Below are 12,943 nucleotides of genomic sequence, written 5' to 3'. Positions count from 1 at the left end.
TATCCATCCGAATAAAGTCCAAAATAGGGAAAACATGAAAATATTGTTCAGTATCTTAAAAATGCTGCAGAGGCAATATAAGGATGCTACCCTTATTGTATCTGGTGATTTCAACATAGATTTGAGTAAAGGCAGAACACAACCCTACTATGGAATCCATCTGAATAAAAGGTTTGAAAATCTTGGCTTGTGTCGCTTGACATCCTTTCCATGGGACGTTCCCTGTGCACCAGTAACTTCCTTAAGTGGTACAAAAAAATCTAAAGTTGGCTTCACATTCAAGGCCCAGAGAGCGACAGCTTCCCACAGCTTATTAAGATACAACACAAATGGAAACGGCTACCATCTGTAAACATCATAATCTTTGCCCCCTGTGACTTACGATACAAAAAAACTGAAATGGTGGGGGCCAGGCCTTAAGAAAGTGATGGAAGATGTGTATCACTGAGTAGGGTCTCTTGAAGAGCTTAAAGAAAACCTGAGAATGCAGGAACAAGCAGAACTGAATCCAGGAGAACAGGTGAAGTCTTGGAATCATTTATGTGATTCTCTATTGAACAAATTCTCCATTAAAAAGTGTCCTCTAATTATGGCAATTGAGGCAAATAATAAAGTTAAAGGTGGCCTAGTGGAGCACCCATGGTACAACAGAACACTGCACAAATTTAAAAAACAAGGCCCATATTTATACTTTTTTAGTGTCGCATTTGCGTCATTTTTCAACGCAAAAGTGGCGCAAATTTACAAAATATAATTGTATTTTGTAAGTTTGCACCGCTTTTGCATCACAAAGTGACGCAAACGCGACGCAAAAAAAGTATAAATATGGGCCCAAGGCTCTCGTGAAACAAAAAAAGTGGCAAAGGATATTCGATGGGGAAAGAACACCGATAAAACAAGGATTCTTGAACTAAGAGCTAAATACAAGAAAAACTGTTGGATGGAACAACAGAGATATTATGAAGATCTGTGGGCCAAGCTCCTCATGTCTAACAAACAGAAGAAGAATAAAAAGTTTTGGCAATTGGTGACTGGACCAAGCCAGGGTAATAATCGACAAGTGAATGCAGGTATAGACGCAGCCACGTGGGAAGCCCACGTATTAACAATGTATTCACTCCCAGAGCTTCACGGGAAGGAGGAGGCCTCTCGGCTGTAATTCTTCATGATCCACGTATGACAAACTTTGGCTTTAAGTGAAGTTGAAAACAGATTCCTATCCATCTGATATTGAACAAGAACACACTCTAATGAACATAGACATTGAACAGCTGACAGGCCTCATTAAGAAACTAAAATTGGAAGGGGCAGCCGGTCAGAGTGCAATCCCAAATGCCCTCTTCAGAGGAGATACTACATTCTCGGCTTACTATTTGGCGCTGCTTTTTAACGATCCCCAGGGTACTAAGCGGCTACCAGATGCATGGAAAGCCAGCATCTTCTACCCGATATATAAGACAGGAAATCCTGCATCCCCCTCAAACTATAGGCTAATAGCCTTGATTGATGTGGAAGCCACACTGTACGCAGCCTGTCTATTGCAACAACTATCGGTATGGATATACAAAAGACAACTATTACCACAAAATCAGACGGGCTTCAAAGCTGGCATGGGAGCCTCAACTAATCTGGCAGCAGTGGCTACTAAAGCCAGGCTCAAGAACAGTCAGTTATTTGCATGTTTTATTGATCTGAAGGCTGCCTTTGACAGCGTGCCAAGAACTTGCCCATGGGAAAAATTGAAAGGTTGGAGCCTACCCTGAGGTCTAATGAATGCAATGATGGACGTATGCTCAGGCACTTGGGAACAAGTACAAATTGGAGAGGGTGGCCAAGTCACCAATAGATTTCAAATTGCAAATGGATTGTACAAGGATGTGTACTAGCTCCTATGCTGTTTAATTTCTACCGTGCAGACTTAGCTTTCCCCTTGTACCCGTGAATAGACATCCGCCGGTTTTGGCCAGGGAAAGAATAGCATGCCTACAGTATATAGACAACATAGTTTTACTCAGTCAAACACCAGTCGGGCTACAGCACAGCATTGACGCACTTACTACATGTATTATTAAGCAATGTCTGGAATTGAACTGAGCAAAACTATGGTTGTCCGTTTGGTTGATATGAAGTTCAAATCTTTTGCGTGGTTCATTAATGGAATACAGGTGGAAGTGGCCCCTATATACAAATACTTGGGTTTCATCATGGATCATCTCTTGACCTTCAAACCGCAACTTGATGCTGCTCAAGCAAAGGCCCACTCGACCTTTGGTTTCAAACTATTAGAACGAGAATTGAGTTGCCCATCATATAATCATCTGCTTTCTGTTATGGCAACACGGCTAATGCCCACTGTTACTTATGAGCAAAATTAATGTTGGGTAAGGAAGCAGTTTTCTATAACCAAGTTCAAACTAAGGCTTACAGATCAGTATTTCAGATCCCACATTCAGTATCCCCTGCTCAGGTTTGCGTAGAATTTGGCCTGAACAATTATGAACATCAGAGTAAATGTGCCTGTATCAACTTTTGCTGGAGAATGTGAGCAGCAGAGAATGGTACCATCAACAACCTATGCTGGACTGAAATTGAGGAGCAACAGCATTGTAATGATAAAGGCACATGGGGTCATCAATTAAACAACTCTATTAAGGAACTAGGCTTGCAAGAAGCATGGGATATGAACCTGGGTAAAGTAGAGTTTTACCAGAAGGCAAATGCTGCCACTAGGTTGCTCTCCTTAACTATTGACAAACATACGCTCTCAAAAAGACGACATGCCTGGACCATATTAACATCATAGAAATCTTTACGGGCTCATGACTATCTAGCAGTACCCTTCACCCAGACATTGAAACATCAGTTTATGCTTTTGCGAATTTGGTATGATGGAAACAAAAGACATGGTCCCTTCATGGAGACACCAAGCACAGACACATTCTTGTCGAATTTGTGGGTACAAACAAGAGCCACTTGTATATGTTATTTGTGTGTGCCCGGCTTTGTCAGAATATAGGAGAATGTATTTGAATAATATTCTTAGGTCACTAAACACGCTCATGCTGGCCGGCTGTTATTAGTTGGTTAAGTGGTATTTTAATCCTGTTTTCTTGTCAGGGGACTAAATTCATAGTTCAGACCCATAAAGAATGGAGAAAATAGCTGAGTAGGTAGTGTGTGCCCGGCATTGTCGTTATGTGTCCATGTTGATGAGTATCTTAATAGTAATTTTTAGTATGTTAGTTAGTTATTCGTTATTAATAATTAGTTTAAATTATGTTTCATTTGTCTTTATGAATTTGATTGTGTTTTATTGTACTAACTAGGATGCAATGTCACTTTTTCATGGACGTAAGCGAGTGCTTGAACTTAAGACCAACAAAGAAAGGACAAAATTAGTTGAGTAGGTTTATTTATGACTGTAATCATTTATAAGCCTAATATTTTAAGAAATTATTTAGGATTAGGACAAACCAAATTTTTATGTGTATTTAAATTTTAAACCAAGAGCATGTTTGAGTGTTTATAATGTACGAACGTGTGATTAGCAATAGTTTTAATTAACTTTGCTAATAAAATTATTCACGAGTTTACGAGTTATTTACGGGTGTCAGCCATGTCAATATTGCTCACTCTACCTTGTGAAGGGCTCCAACTGTAAGGTACAGGCAGCTGAAGCTAAGAACTGGTCGGCAGGGCACAGAGTGGATGAGAAACGCTCCTACTGCATCACCATTTCGGCCACACCCCGTTATTTTCCCCTTTATTTTAATTAATTAGAGTAGATTCAATTTAGTGTTATATATAATTAATATTTTTTTTAATTAACCCAAACAATATTGTAATTACATTTCTGTTAGGATTATTGTAATATAAGGTTATCAAATTAAAAATAAGATTAACAAATTAGAAAACTGTTGGACCTGGCCCTTTTACAGGGTCATTCCCCAGACGTTTTGCTTTTTGCCTTCTTATTTTTCTGACCTTTGTTGGCTGACGTTTTGACTCTGACCACTTTTTCACTGCTAACCAGTGCTAAAGTGCATGTGCTCTCCCTTACAAAATTGGTATGATTGGATTATACCTAATTGGCATATTTAATTTACCTATAAATCCCTTGTAAAGTGGTATCCCTATACCCAGGGCCTGTAAATTAAATGCTACTAGTAGGCCTGCAGCGCTGCTTGCGCCACCCACTGAAGTAGCCTGTCAAACCTATCTAAGGCCTGCTAGCGCAGAGCCTGTGCGTGCAGTTTTCTGCCACAAGGACCTGGCATCTAAATTTACTTGCCAGGTCCAGAACTCACCTTTTACTTCATGTAAGTCACCCCAAGGTACGCCCTAGCTAGCCCTTTGGGAAGGGTGCCATGTATGTAGAAGGAAGGACATGTGCCATGTTGCGTGGCCTGTCCTGGTAGTGACAAACAGCCTAACTTGGTGTCTCACTGCTGTGAGTGCTGCCTCCTCATAGGATTGCTTTGGAAATGCCCTGCCTTATGTGTAAGGGGTATGGTCTGATTTATGAGGGGTAGCGTAGGCATGTTTGGTATGGCTGTGATAGTGGTGAGAAATGCTGCTTACTGGTGTAGGTGTATTTTTTATTACTATCACAGAAATGCCACTTCTAGAAAGTGTGCATTTATCTGTGCTTATGACTTTGGTGTTTTTCAGCATGCCTCCAATCCACGTCTGGGCAGACTGACAGTTGGGGCTTTGTGCATACTTATCAGACAGCCTGAACACAGGGAGGGTGGAGGTGTCACAGAGGTGCATCTACATATTGTAAAGCCTTCCTGGGCTGAGAAAAGGGAGAGGCGGAGCACACCTGCATTTGTAAAGACTGTGCCCTGGCCTCACACAATAGGGTTGTCCCCCCACTGATATTTGGAGCCTGTGCTGAAAGGAGAGAGGGGGCACTCCCAGAACCAGTTGTAACTGGCTGGAACCTCCTCTCCCTACCATTGTGAAACACACTGTAAACCCAGTATAAGTACAGGGGAAATTTCCCCACAATTTGAACACTCTTGGAACTTGAAACTAGACACAGAACGCTGATGAATGGACTCACCAGGAACCCACCTTGGACTGCTGCTGCTGTGCTGACCTGTGACCTGCCTGGTCATTAGGAGGAACTGCCACCATCTGCACCCCTTGTGCTGGCCTGTAGCTGGGCCCACCAGCCCTGTGATTCTGCTTGTCCTGCTCGCTCCCAGGGGCAGGGTGCTGTGGCCTCTGACCCCTGCACCGATCTCTACAGCTTTGCCTTAGCACTTGGGAAAAGCGCTCTCTCTTGAATTGCTGCTGAAGGTCACCGTTGCAGCCCAGGCTTCAGATTTGCCGTAGCACCTTGAAAAGCGCTTTATTTCTGCTCCCTGCATCTACTTACTCCTGATTCCCTAAGCAGTGCTCCCTTCCTTGAGCCGTCACACTTGGAAGGAGTAGTGGTGAAGCGCTGTTGCTATCAGGGATGACTCGCTTTAAAAAGCGCTCCTTTTTCTTGCCGGAATCACCACGGCCGCCTGGGAACTCCGAGCTCATTTGAACTGCGCTCCCGACATGCCCCAGGGGCACGAGAACGACGAGGACGAGAGCCAGCGTGCTCTTAGGAGATACCCTGGGCGTGGCATACTACAGGATGCCCCCGGAGTGCCGCCAGGCTCCTTCCTCCACGTGGTCTTCCTACGGCAGCCGAGAAGAGCAGTAAAGCAGCACGCGCACCGCGTCGGGTGTGGCTGCTCCCCGAGTGATGTAGATGCCTCATCCGAGGTCTCACCGGGCCCCACTCCCCCACAGAGTTTAGGAGGAGAGGCAGGCCTCGAAGAGATCTCTCCGCCCCACTAGGCCCTGAGCTTTAGCAGAGATTGCGGGCTGGTGAAAGCCTCATTGGAGGCCCCGCACCGCCCCGCCCGGTCTTCCTGGTTGTTCCTTAGTGGGGTTTTTCCGCTCTATTAACCACCCTCCCTTTTCGGAGGGTCCATATCGGCCGGAAGCCACCCACAAGATCGCGGGTCCCAGAAGGGGCCTGAAACACGAGCCGGAGGGTGTGCGTACCGCCCCCCTCCTCAAATAATCATCATCATGGTGCCCCCGTCATGCACACGGAGCACTGGGGGGCCCTCCTCGTCTGCTTCATGGCACTGGATGTGCCCTTCAAATTCAAGACAGGTACTCTTGCCGCTAAACACTCTCTCAATGGTTCTTTTAGGGGCTTGAAGGGGCTGTTGGGCTAACCTGTTTTGGGCATAATATAACATACATGTGTTGATGGTTCTTTTTGTGGGCATCCTACACTGATCTGATGTCCTGACTTGCCATATGGTTTAAAGTGCTCCTGATATAGGCCTTTGTGATACTTTTATGACAAGTGTATTTAGTTCTTACTGTAATTCCTGACTACTACTTATGTTGCAGAATACTGAGTACTTACGTGTTCTAGTGTGACAACTGCGTATTCTTGCAGGGTATTAGTAACTTGTCTAACATTCTAACAACTGCTAAGGTAGCAGGGTATTACTTACGTGTAATGTTGGTCTAATTATGCTTTGTGTAATACAGATTATTTTTACATAGCTCAGTGTTGTGTTTACTTTGTGGTGTACATTTTGGATCACACGTGTTGTGTGTGTTGTGCAAATGCTTTACACATTGCCTCTGGGATAGGCCTGACTGGTCGTGCCAAGGTACCAAGGGGGTGAGTAGGGGCTATCTTGGACATGTAACTCCCTTGCCCTGACTAGAGTGGATAGGTTCTGCCTGGCTGAGGTGCATACCCTAGCCAACCAGAAACCCCATTTCTAACAAAAACATTACAGTAGAGTTTAAGGTGAGAGATATAATGAATTAAAGGTTAGATAACGTTGGGTCAGAAAAGTCCCCTTGCATAGTGAAAGTCCCTTGCATGGTGATGTACATGCACACCTATCCTAACTGCCCCAGCTGCCATGATATCTTGATCCTTGGTACCGGGTGAACACGGGTCATGGGTGTGTGCAATGACCTAGACTAGTCACATGGTAATAAAGCCTGCTTAGATTTGGAAGGGTGCACCTAGCGTTATCCTTGTGAAGGTAGAGGCAGTCTTGCTGGAGACTGGGAAAAGTGGGGGAGGTAGGTGGGCGGAGGGAATAAAACAAATTTAAAAAAAACAAACTAAAAAAAAAACTTAATCCAACCACCGTGCCGTTGCTCTCCACTGCACTACAGGCACATGCTCCCAGCCTGCCCTCTGGCCAATAATGATGCTGCTCAGAGCAGCGTTATGATTGGCTGGAGCACCCGGGCTGGGCACTCTAAGTCAGACTGGGGGCCTGGGCCTGGATGGAGAGAGCCCTGTGCACCTGTGTGTTTGTCCAGCATTTGTGTCGATCCTACAAGGTTTTCCTACAGAAAAAAACAGCTGAAATAAAAAAATATTGAAATTCAGGTAAAAAAAAACAGCCATTTTTCTCTGTAAATTTTTCCTGCAATGTCATATTTTCAAAAGCAAGATATTACATCCACTGGACTCTTCTGGTTGCTGAGTATATAGGGCTTGTAGGTTCATCAAGAACCCTAGGTACCCAGAGCCAATAAATGAGCTGCACCTTGCAATGGGTTTTCATTGTATACTGGGTATACAGAAATTAAATCGGTGAAATATAAAGAGTGAAAAATAGGTATCAAGGAAACCTTTGCATTTCCAAAATGGGCACAGGATAAGGTGTTGAGAAGCATTAGTTATTTGCACCTCTCTGAATTTCGGGGTCCCCATACTAGCATGTGAATTACATGGCATTTTCTTAAATAGGCGTCTTTTTTACACACTGTCTTACATTTGGAAGGAAGCAATGTAGAGAAAGGCAAGGGGCAATAACACTTGTTCTTCTATTTTGTGTTCCCCCAAGTCTCCCGATAAAAATGGTACCTCACTTGCGTGGGTAGGCCTAATGCCTGCGACAGGAAGTGCAACATGTACACATCACATTTTTACATTGAAATCTATAGCTCAGCTGGCACCTAGGGAAACCTACCAAACCTATACATTTTTTTAAACTAGACACCTAGGGGAATTCAGAATGGGGTGACTTGTGGTGGCTCTCACCCGGTTCAGTTACCCAGAATCCTTTGCAAACCTCACAATTTGGCAAAAAAACACTTTTTCCTCACATTGTGGTGACATAAAGTTCTGGAATCTGAGAGGAGCCACAAATTTTCTTCCACCCAGCATTCCCCCAAGTTTTCCAATATAAATGGTACCTCACTTGTGTGGGTAGGCCTAGTGCCCGCGACAGGAAATGCCACAAAACACAACATGGACACATCACATTTTCCCAAAGAAAACAGATCTGTTTTTTGCAAAGTGCGTAGCTGTGGATTTTGGCCTCTAACTCAGCCAGCACCTAGGGAAACCTACCAAACCTGTGCAATTTTTAAAACTAGACACCTAGGGGAATCCAAGATACCGTGTCTTCTGGGGCTCTCACCAGGTTCTGTTACCCAGAATCCTTTGCAAACCTCACAATTTGGCAAAAAAAACCACTTTTTCCTCACATTTCGGTGATGGAAAGTTCTGGAATCTGAGAAAAGCCACTAATTTCCTTCCACCCAGCATTCCCCCAAATCTCCCAATAAAAATGGCACCTCACTTGTGTGGGTAGGCCTAGTGCCCCGCGACAGGAAATGCACCAAAACACAACGTGGACACATCACATTTTCCTAAAGAAAACTGACCTGTTTTTTGCAAAGTGCTTAGCTGTGGATTTTGGCCTCTAACTCATCTGGCACCTAGGAAAACCTAGCAAACCTGGACATACGTATACACATCAAAATGATCAAATACAAAACTACCTGTTTTTGCAGGGATGGGCAGCTAGGTTTTTGGTCCTCAGCAGCCATCTAGGGAAACCTACCAAACACAGAAATTTCTGAAAACTAGACACCCAAGGGTGTCCAGGGAAGTGTGACTTTCGTGGATCCCTCAGTGTTTTCTTACCCAGAATCCTCAGCAAACCTCAAATTTAGCTCAAAAATCACATTTTCCCACATTTCTCTGTGGGATCACTGCACTGGCACAAATGTCCTACCACCCAATGTTCCCCTCCTGATACAAATGATACCTCACTTGTGTAGTGGGCCAAGTGCCTGTGACAAAAACAGGTCGAAAATGAGGGGGAACCAAAGCTGGTCCAAAGGGTCAGTTTGAAAAAACCCATTTTAGGCGGACAAGTGGGGCAGAATTATTATCGGTATAGATGCGACAATGCTGGGTGGTAGGAGTTTTGTGGTTTCCTGCAGATTCCAGAAGGTTCCATCACAGAAATCTGGGAAAAATGTGTGATTTCAAACAAAGTTGGAGGTTTGCAGGGCATTGTGGGTAAGAAAATGGTGCGGTGTATGTGAAGCACACCACCCTGGACCTACCCAGATGTTTCATTTCCAGACCAAAAAGAGCAGCCCTCTCCATTCCAAGTGGGACAATTGTGAGAGTTAGACAAGCTCTCATGGCCCAAATGTAAAACCAAAACCTAAAGTAATCAAATGTCCTCTTGCATGCCGTGGGGAAAGATGTTTTAGTGTGCGGGGTAGAGCTGAAAGACTGTTACCCCCTTCCTTTCGGGTGGGGGCATAACCATGCCAATACTGGTTGGTAGCCACCACCCCACTATTTTGTATTTTTTATTTCCTAGCATCTAGTAGGCTTTCTGCCCCTCCCCCGGGGAGTGGATCGGGAGTAATTGCCCCACAACTTTGTCCCCATTTATTAGGGGTGGGGGTATGGCCATACACGCACTCTCTTTTTTTTTAAAACAAATCTTTCCTGGTCTCTGCTGGGCTTTCTGTCCCCCTTGGGGGCAGATGGGCTTACAAAAATAGGCAGATGAGGCAGAAATGGCCTAAAATAAATTTGCCCTCAGGGGAGTGACCCTTGCCTAAGGGGTCGCTCCCCTTGCGTGAAATCGGCACAAATAAAAAATACCTTGTGTCCAGTGGTTTCTGCCCCCCTTTGCGGCAGATTGGCCTATGTCCCTTGCTTAAGAGGTCGCTCCCCATGCGTGAAATTGGCACAAAAAAAATCTCTGATGTCTAGTGGTTTCTGCCCCCTCTGGGGGCAGATTGACCTAAGAAAAATAGGCCAATCTGCCCCAAAGGCGGCAGATATGGCCTGAGATAATATTGCCTCCCAGGGGAGTGACCCTTGCCTAAGGCGTTGCTCCCCATCTGTAAAAAAACTAAAAAAATCCCTGGTGCTTGGGGGTTTCTGCCCACCTTGGGGGCAGAACAGGCCTAAATAAAAAATTGCCCCCTGGGGAGCGAGCCTTGCCTAAGGGGTCGATCCCCTTATAAACATGACAACAAAAAAAAACATCCCTGGTGTCTGGCTTTTGCCCCCCCCCCACCCCAGGGGGCAGATTGGCCTAATTAATATAGGTCGATCGGCCCCCAGATCCTGCTTATGGGGTCACTCCCCTTATAAAGGAAAAATAAAAAAAACTAACTCCCTGGTGTCTAGTGGCCATTCCTGCAGCACGATCGCTCTTTCCCTGGTGTAATCTCTCTGTGGGCTTTTAACCACGCCCATGTGAAGCCCATCGCTTTGGTTGGTTCGTGGGCTTGCCTTTTAAAATTAGCTTGATTTAATCAGTGAAAGGCATGCATACATCATCCCTTTACCGGTGTTTAGCCCTCCTCGAGCGCACCGGCCAACTACTGAAAACATATGAGGTTCCATGTTTTACATATGGTTTCTGCACTATTTTGTCTCTTTATTTCATAGGCAGCGCAGTCTTGCTGAGCAGTAGTAGAGCGCTTTGCATGACATCTACCCTGTTACATGGAAATTTGCACTTTTGCCAGTTACATGGATAATTGCACTTTTGCCAGTTGCATGGATAATTGCACGTTTTACCATACATTTCACAGCAGGCGAACTTCTGTTTCCTCTTATGTGTTTGCTTTGCGCTCATGGCGGCTGTCGGCTTGCTGATGTGAAACTGTTCTACTTTTCAGTTTTTGTGGCAAGAAAAGTCTGGTTAGGAGTTTACAACGCTAATAACTTGAGTAAATGCAAGACCCATTGCATTGCAAATGCTTGTTTTATGTGTCACTGGAGTGGATATGCTGTCCCACTCATGTAAAGTTCTTTGGTTATGTACTTAACCCATCCTTTGTCCTGCATGGATTGTGTGCAAGGCCAGACAGCATGTGATACTTGTGTGTGCGTGCTGGGACTGCATGTAATACCTTCATGTGTGAGCTGGGTTGCATGTGTATACCTGTGAATGATACATAATGTTGAGATCTGTGGGTCTGTGGGTTTCATTCTGGAAGCACAGGGCCTGAAGAGATGAAGACTGCAACTCCCAGACAGGAGCTGTACATTGCTGACATTCCTGGTGGCTGGGGTATGTCACAAACACTGAAGGTAGAGGATCAGAGCACCTGCTGTGCATATTGTCATTTTAATTACATTTATATAATGCTAACTACCCCTGACAAGGCGCTGAAAATGTGTACACCGGACAGCATGTGGCTCCGGAATCCAACAAGCACATGACTTAGAGTAAAGACTGTACTATGAGAGAAGAGGCATGCAGAGGATGGAACCTGAGGAGATGGTCATTCAAAGAAAAAGTAACAGTTGAAAGTTTTAAAATTAGTGTCAACATTTTCATGCAAGGTTTTAAGAACAAAGAGTAGACTTTTGAGGCAGTGTGCAATCTAAGGAAAAAAAACTGTAAAGAGAAACATAATTATTTGCCTGGGACTTAGTGCTATATTAGGTACTTTTTGATAGGCCGAGAAATGGGCAGTCTGTCAGCTTTGAGGTAGTGTGCGATCTGAGAAAGCAAAACTGCAGAAAGAAACATAATAATTTGCATGGGACTTAGGGGCATATTTATACTCCGTTTGCGCCGAATTTGCGTCGTTTTTTTCGACGCAAATTCGACGCAAAACTAACTCCATATTTATACTTTGGCGTTAGACGCGTCTAGCGCCAAAGTTCATGGAGTTAGCGTCATTTTTTTGCGGGAACACCTTCCTTGCGTTAATGATATGCAAGGTAGGCGTTCCCATCTTAAAAAATGACTCCGATGCATATGCGTCGTATTTATACTCCCGGGCAAAAATGACGCCCGGGAGTGGGCGGGTCTAAAAAACCCGCATTTGCGCCGGCTTTTAGCGCCTGGGTCAGGGCAGGCGTTAAGGGACCTGTGGGCTCAGAATGAGCCCAGAGGTGCCCTCCCCTGCCCCCAGGGACACCCCCTGCCACCCTTGCCCACCCCAGGAGGACACCCAAGGATGGAGGGACCCACCCCAGGGACATTAAGGTAAGTCCAGGTAAGTATTTTTTTAAAAAAAAAAATTGTGGCATAGGGGGTCCTGATTTGTGCCCCCCTACATGCCACTATGCCCAATGACCATGCCCAGGGGACAGAAGTCCCCTGGGCATGGCCATTGGGCAAGGGGGCATGACTCCTGTCTTTGCTAAGACAGGAGTCATTTCAATGGGGGATGGGCATCGTAAAAAAATGGCGCAAATCGGGTTGTGGCGATTTTTTTGCCTCAGCCTGACTTGCACCATTTGTGGACGCCCATACGCCATTTTCCCCCTACGCCGGCGCTGCCTGGTGTACGTAGTTTTTTTTTACGCACACCAGACAGCGCCGACGGCTAACGCCGGCTTACGTCATTGAATAAATACGGCGCCCGCATGGCGCTTCAGAATGGCGTTAGCCAGCGCTAATTTTTTTAGCGCAAAACTGCATTAGCGCAGTTTTGCGTCAAAAAGTATAAATATGGCCCTTAGTGCTATATTAGGTGTTTTGTGATAGGCTCTAGAAAAGGGAAGTCTGTCTGCTGCTAGGCCGCTGCTAGACATCCTGTAAATCAAAGGCAGCTGATCTCCTTAGGAGTTGGTAGTGTAAAGTAGTAGCCGGATTCACATATGAAAAAATATAGATAA

This window comes from Pleurodeles waltl, chromosome 4_2 (genome assembly GCF_031143425.1).
Source record: "Pleurodeles waltl isolate 20211129_DDA chromosome 4_2, aPleWal1.hap1.20221129, whole genome shotgun sequence".
NCBI classification, from domain to species: domain Eukaryota; kingdom Metazoa; phylum Chordata; class Amphibia; order Caudata; family Salamandridae; genus Pleurodeles; species Pleurodeles waltl.
This window is presented reverse-complemented; position numbering follows the sequence as displayed.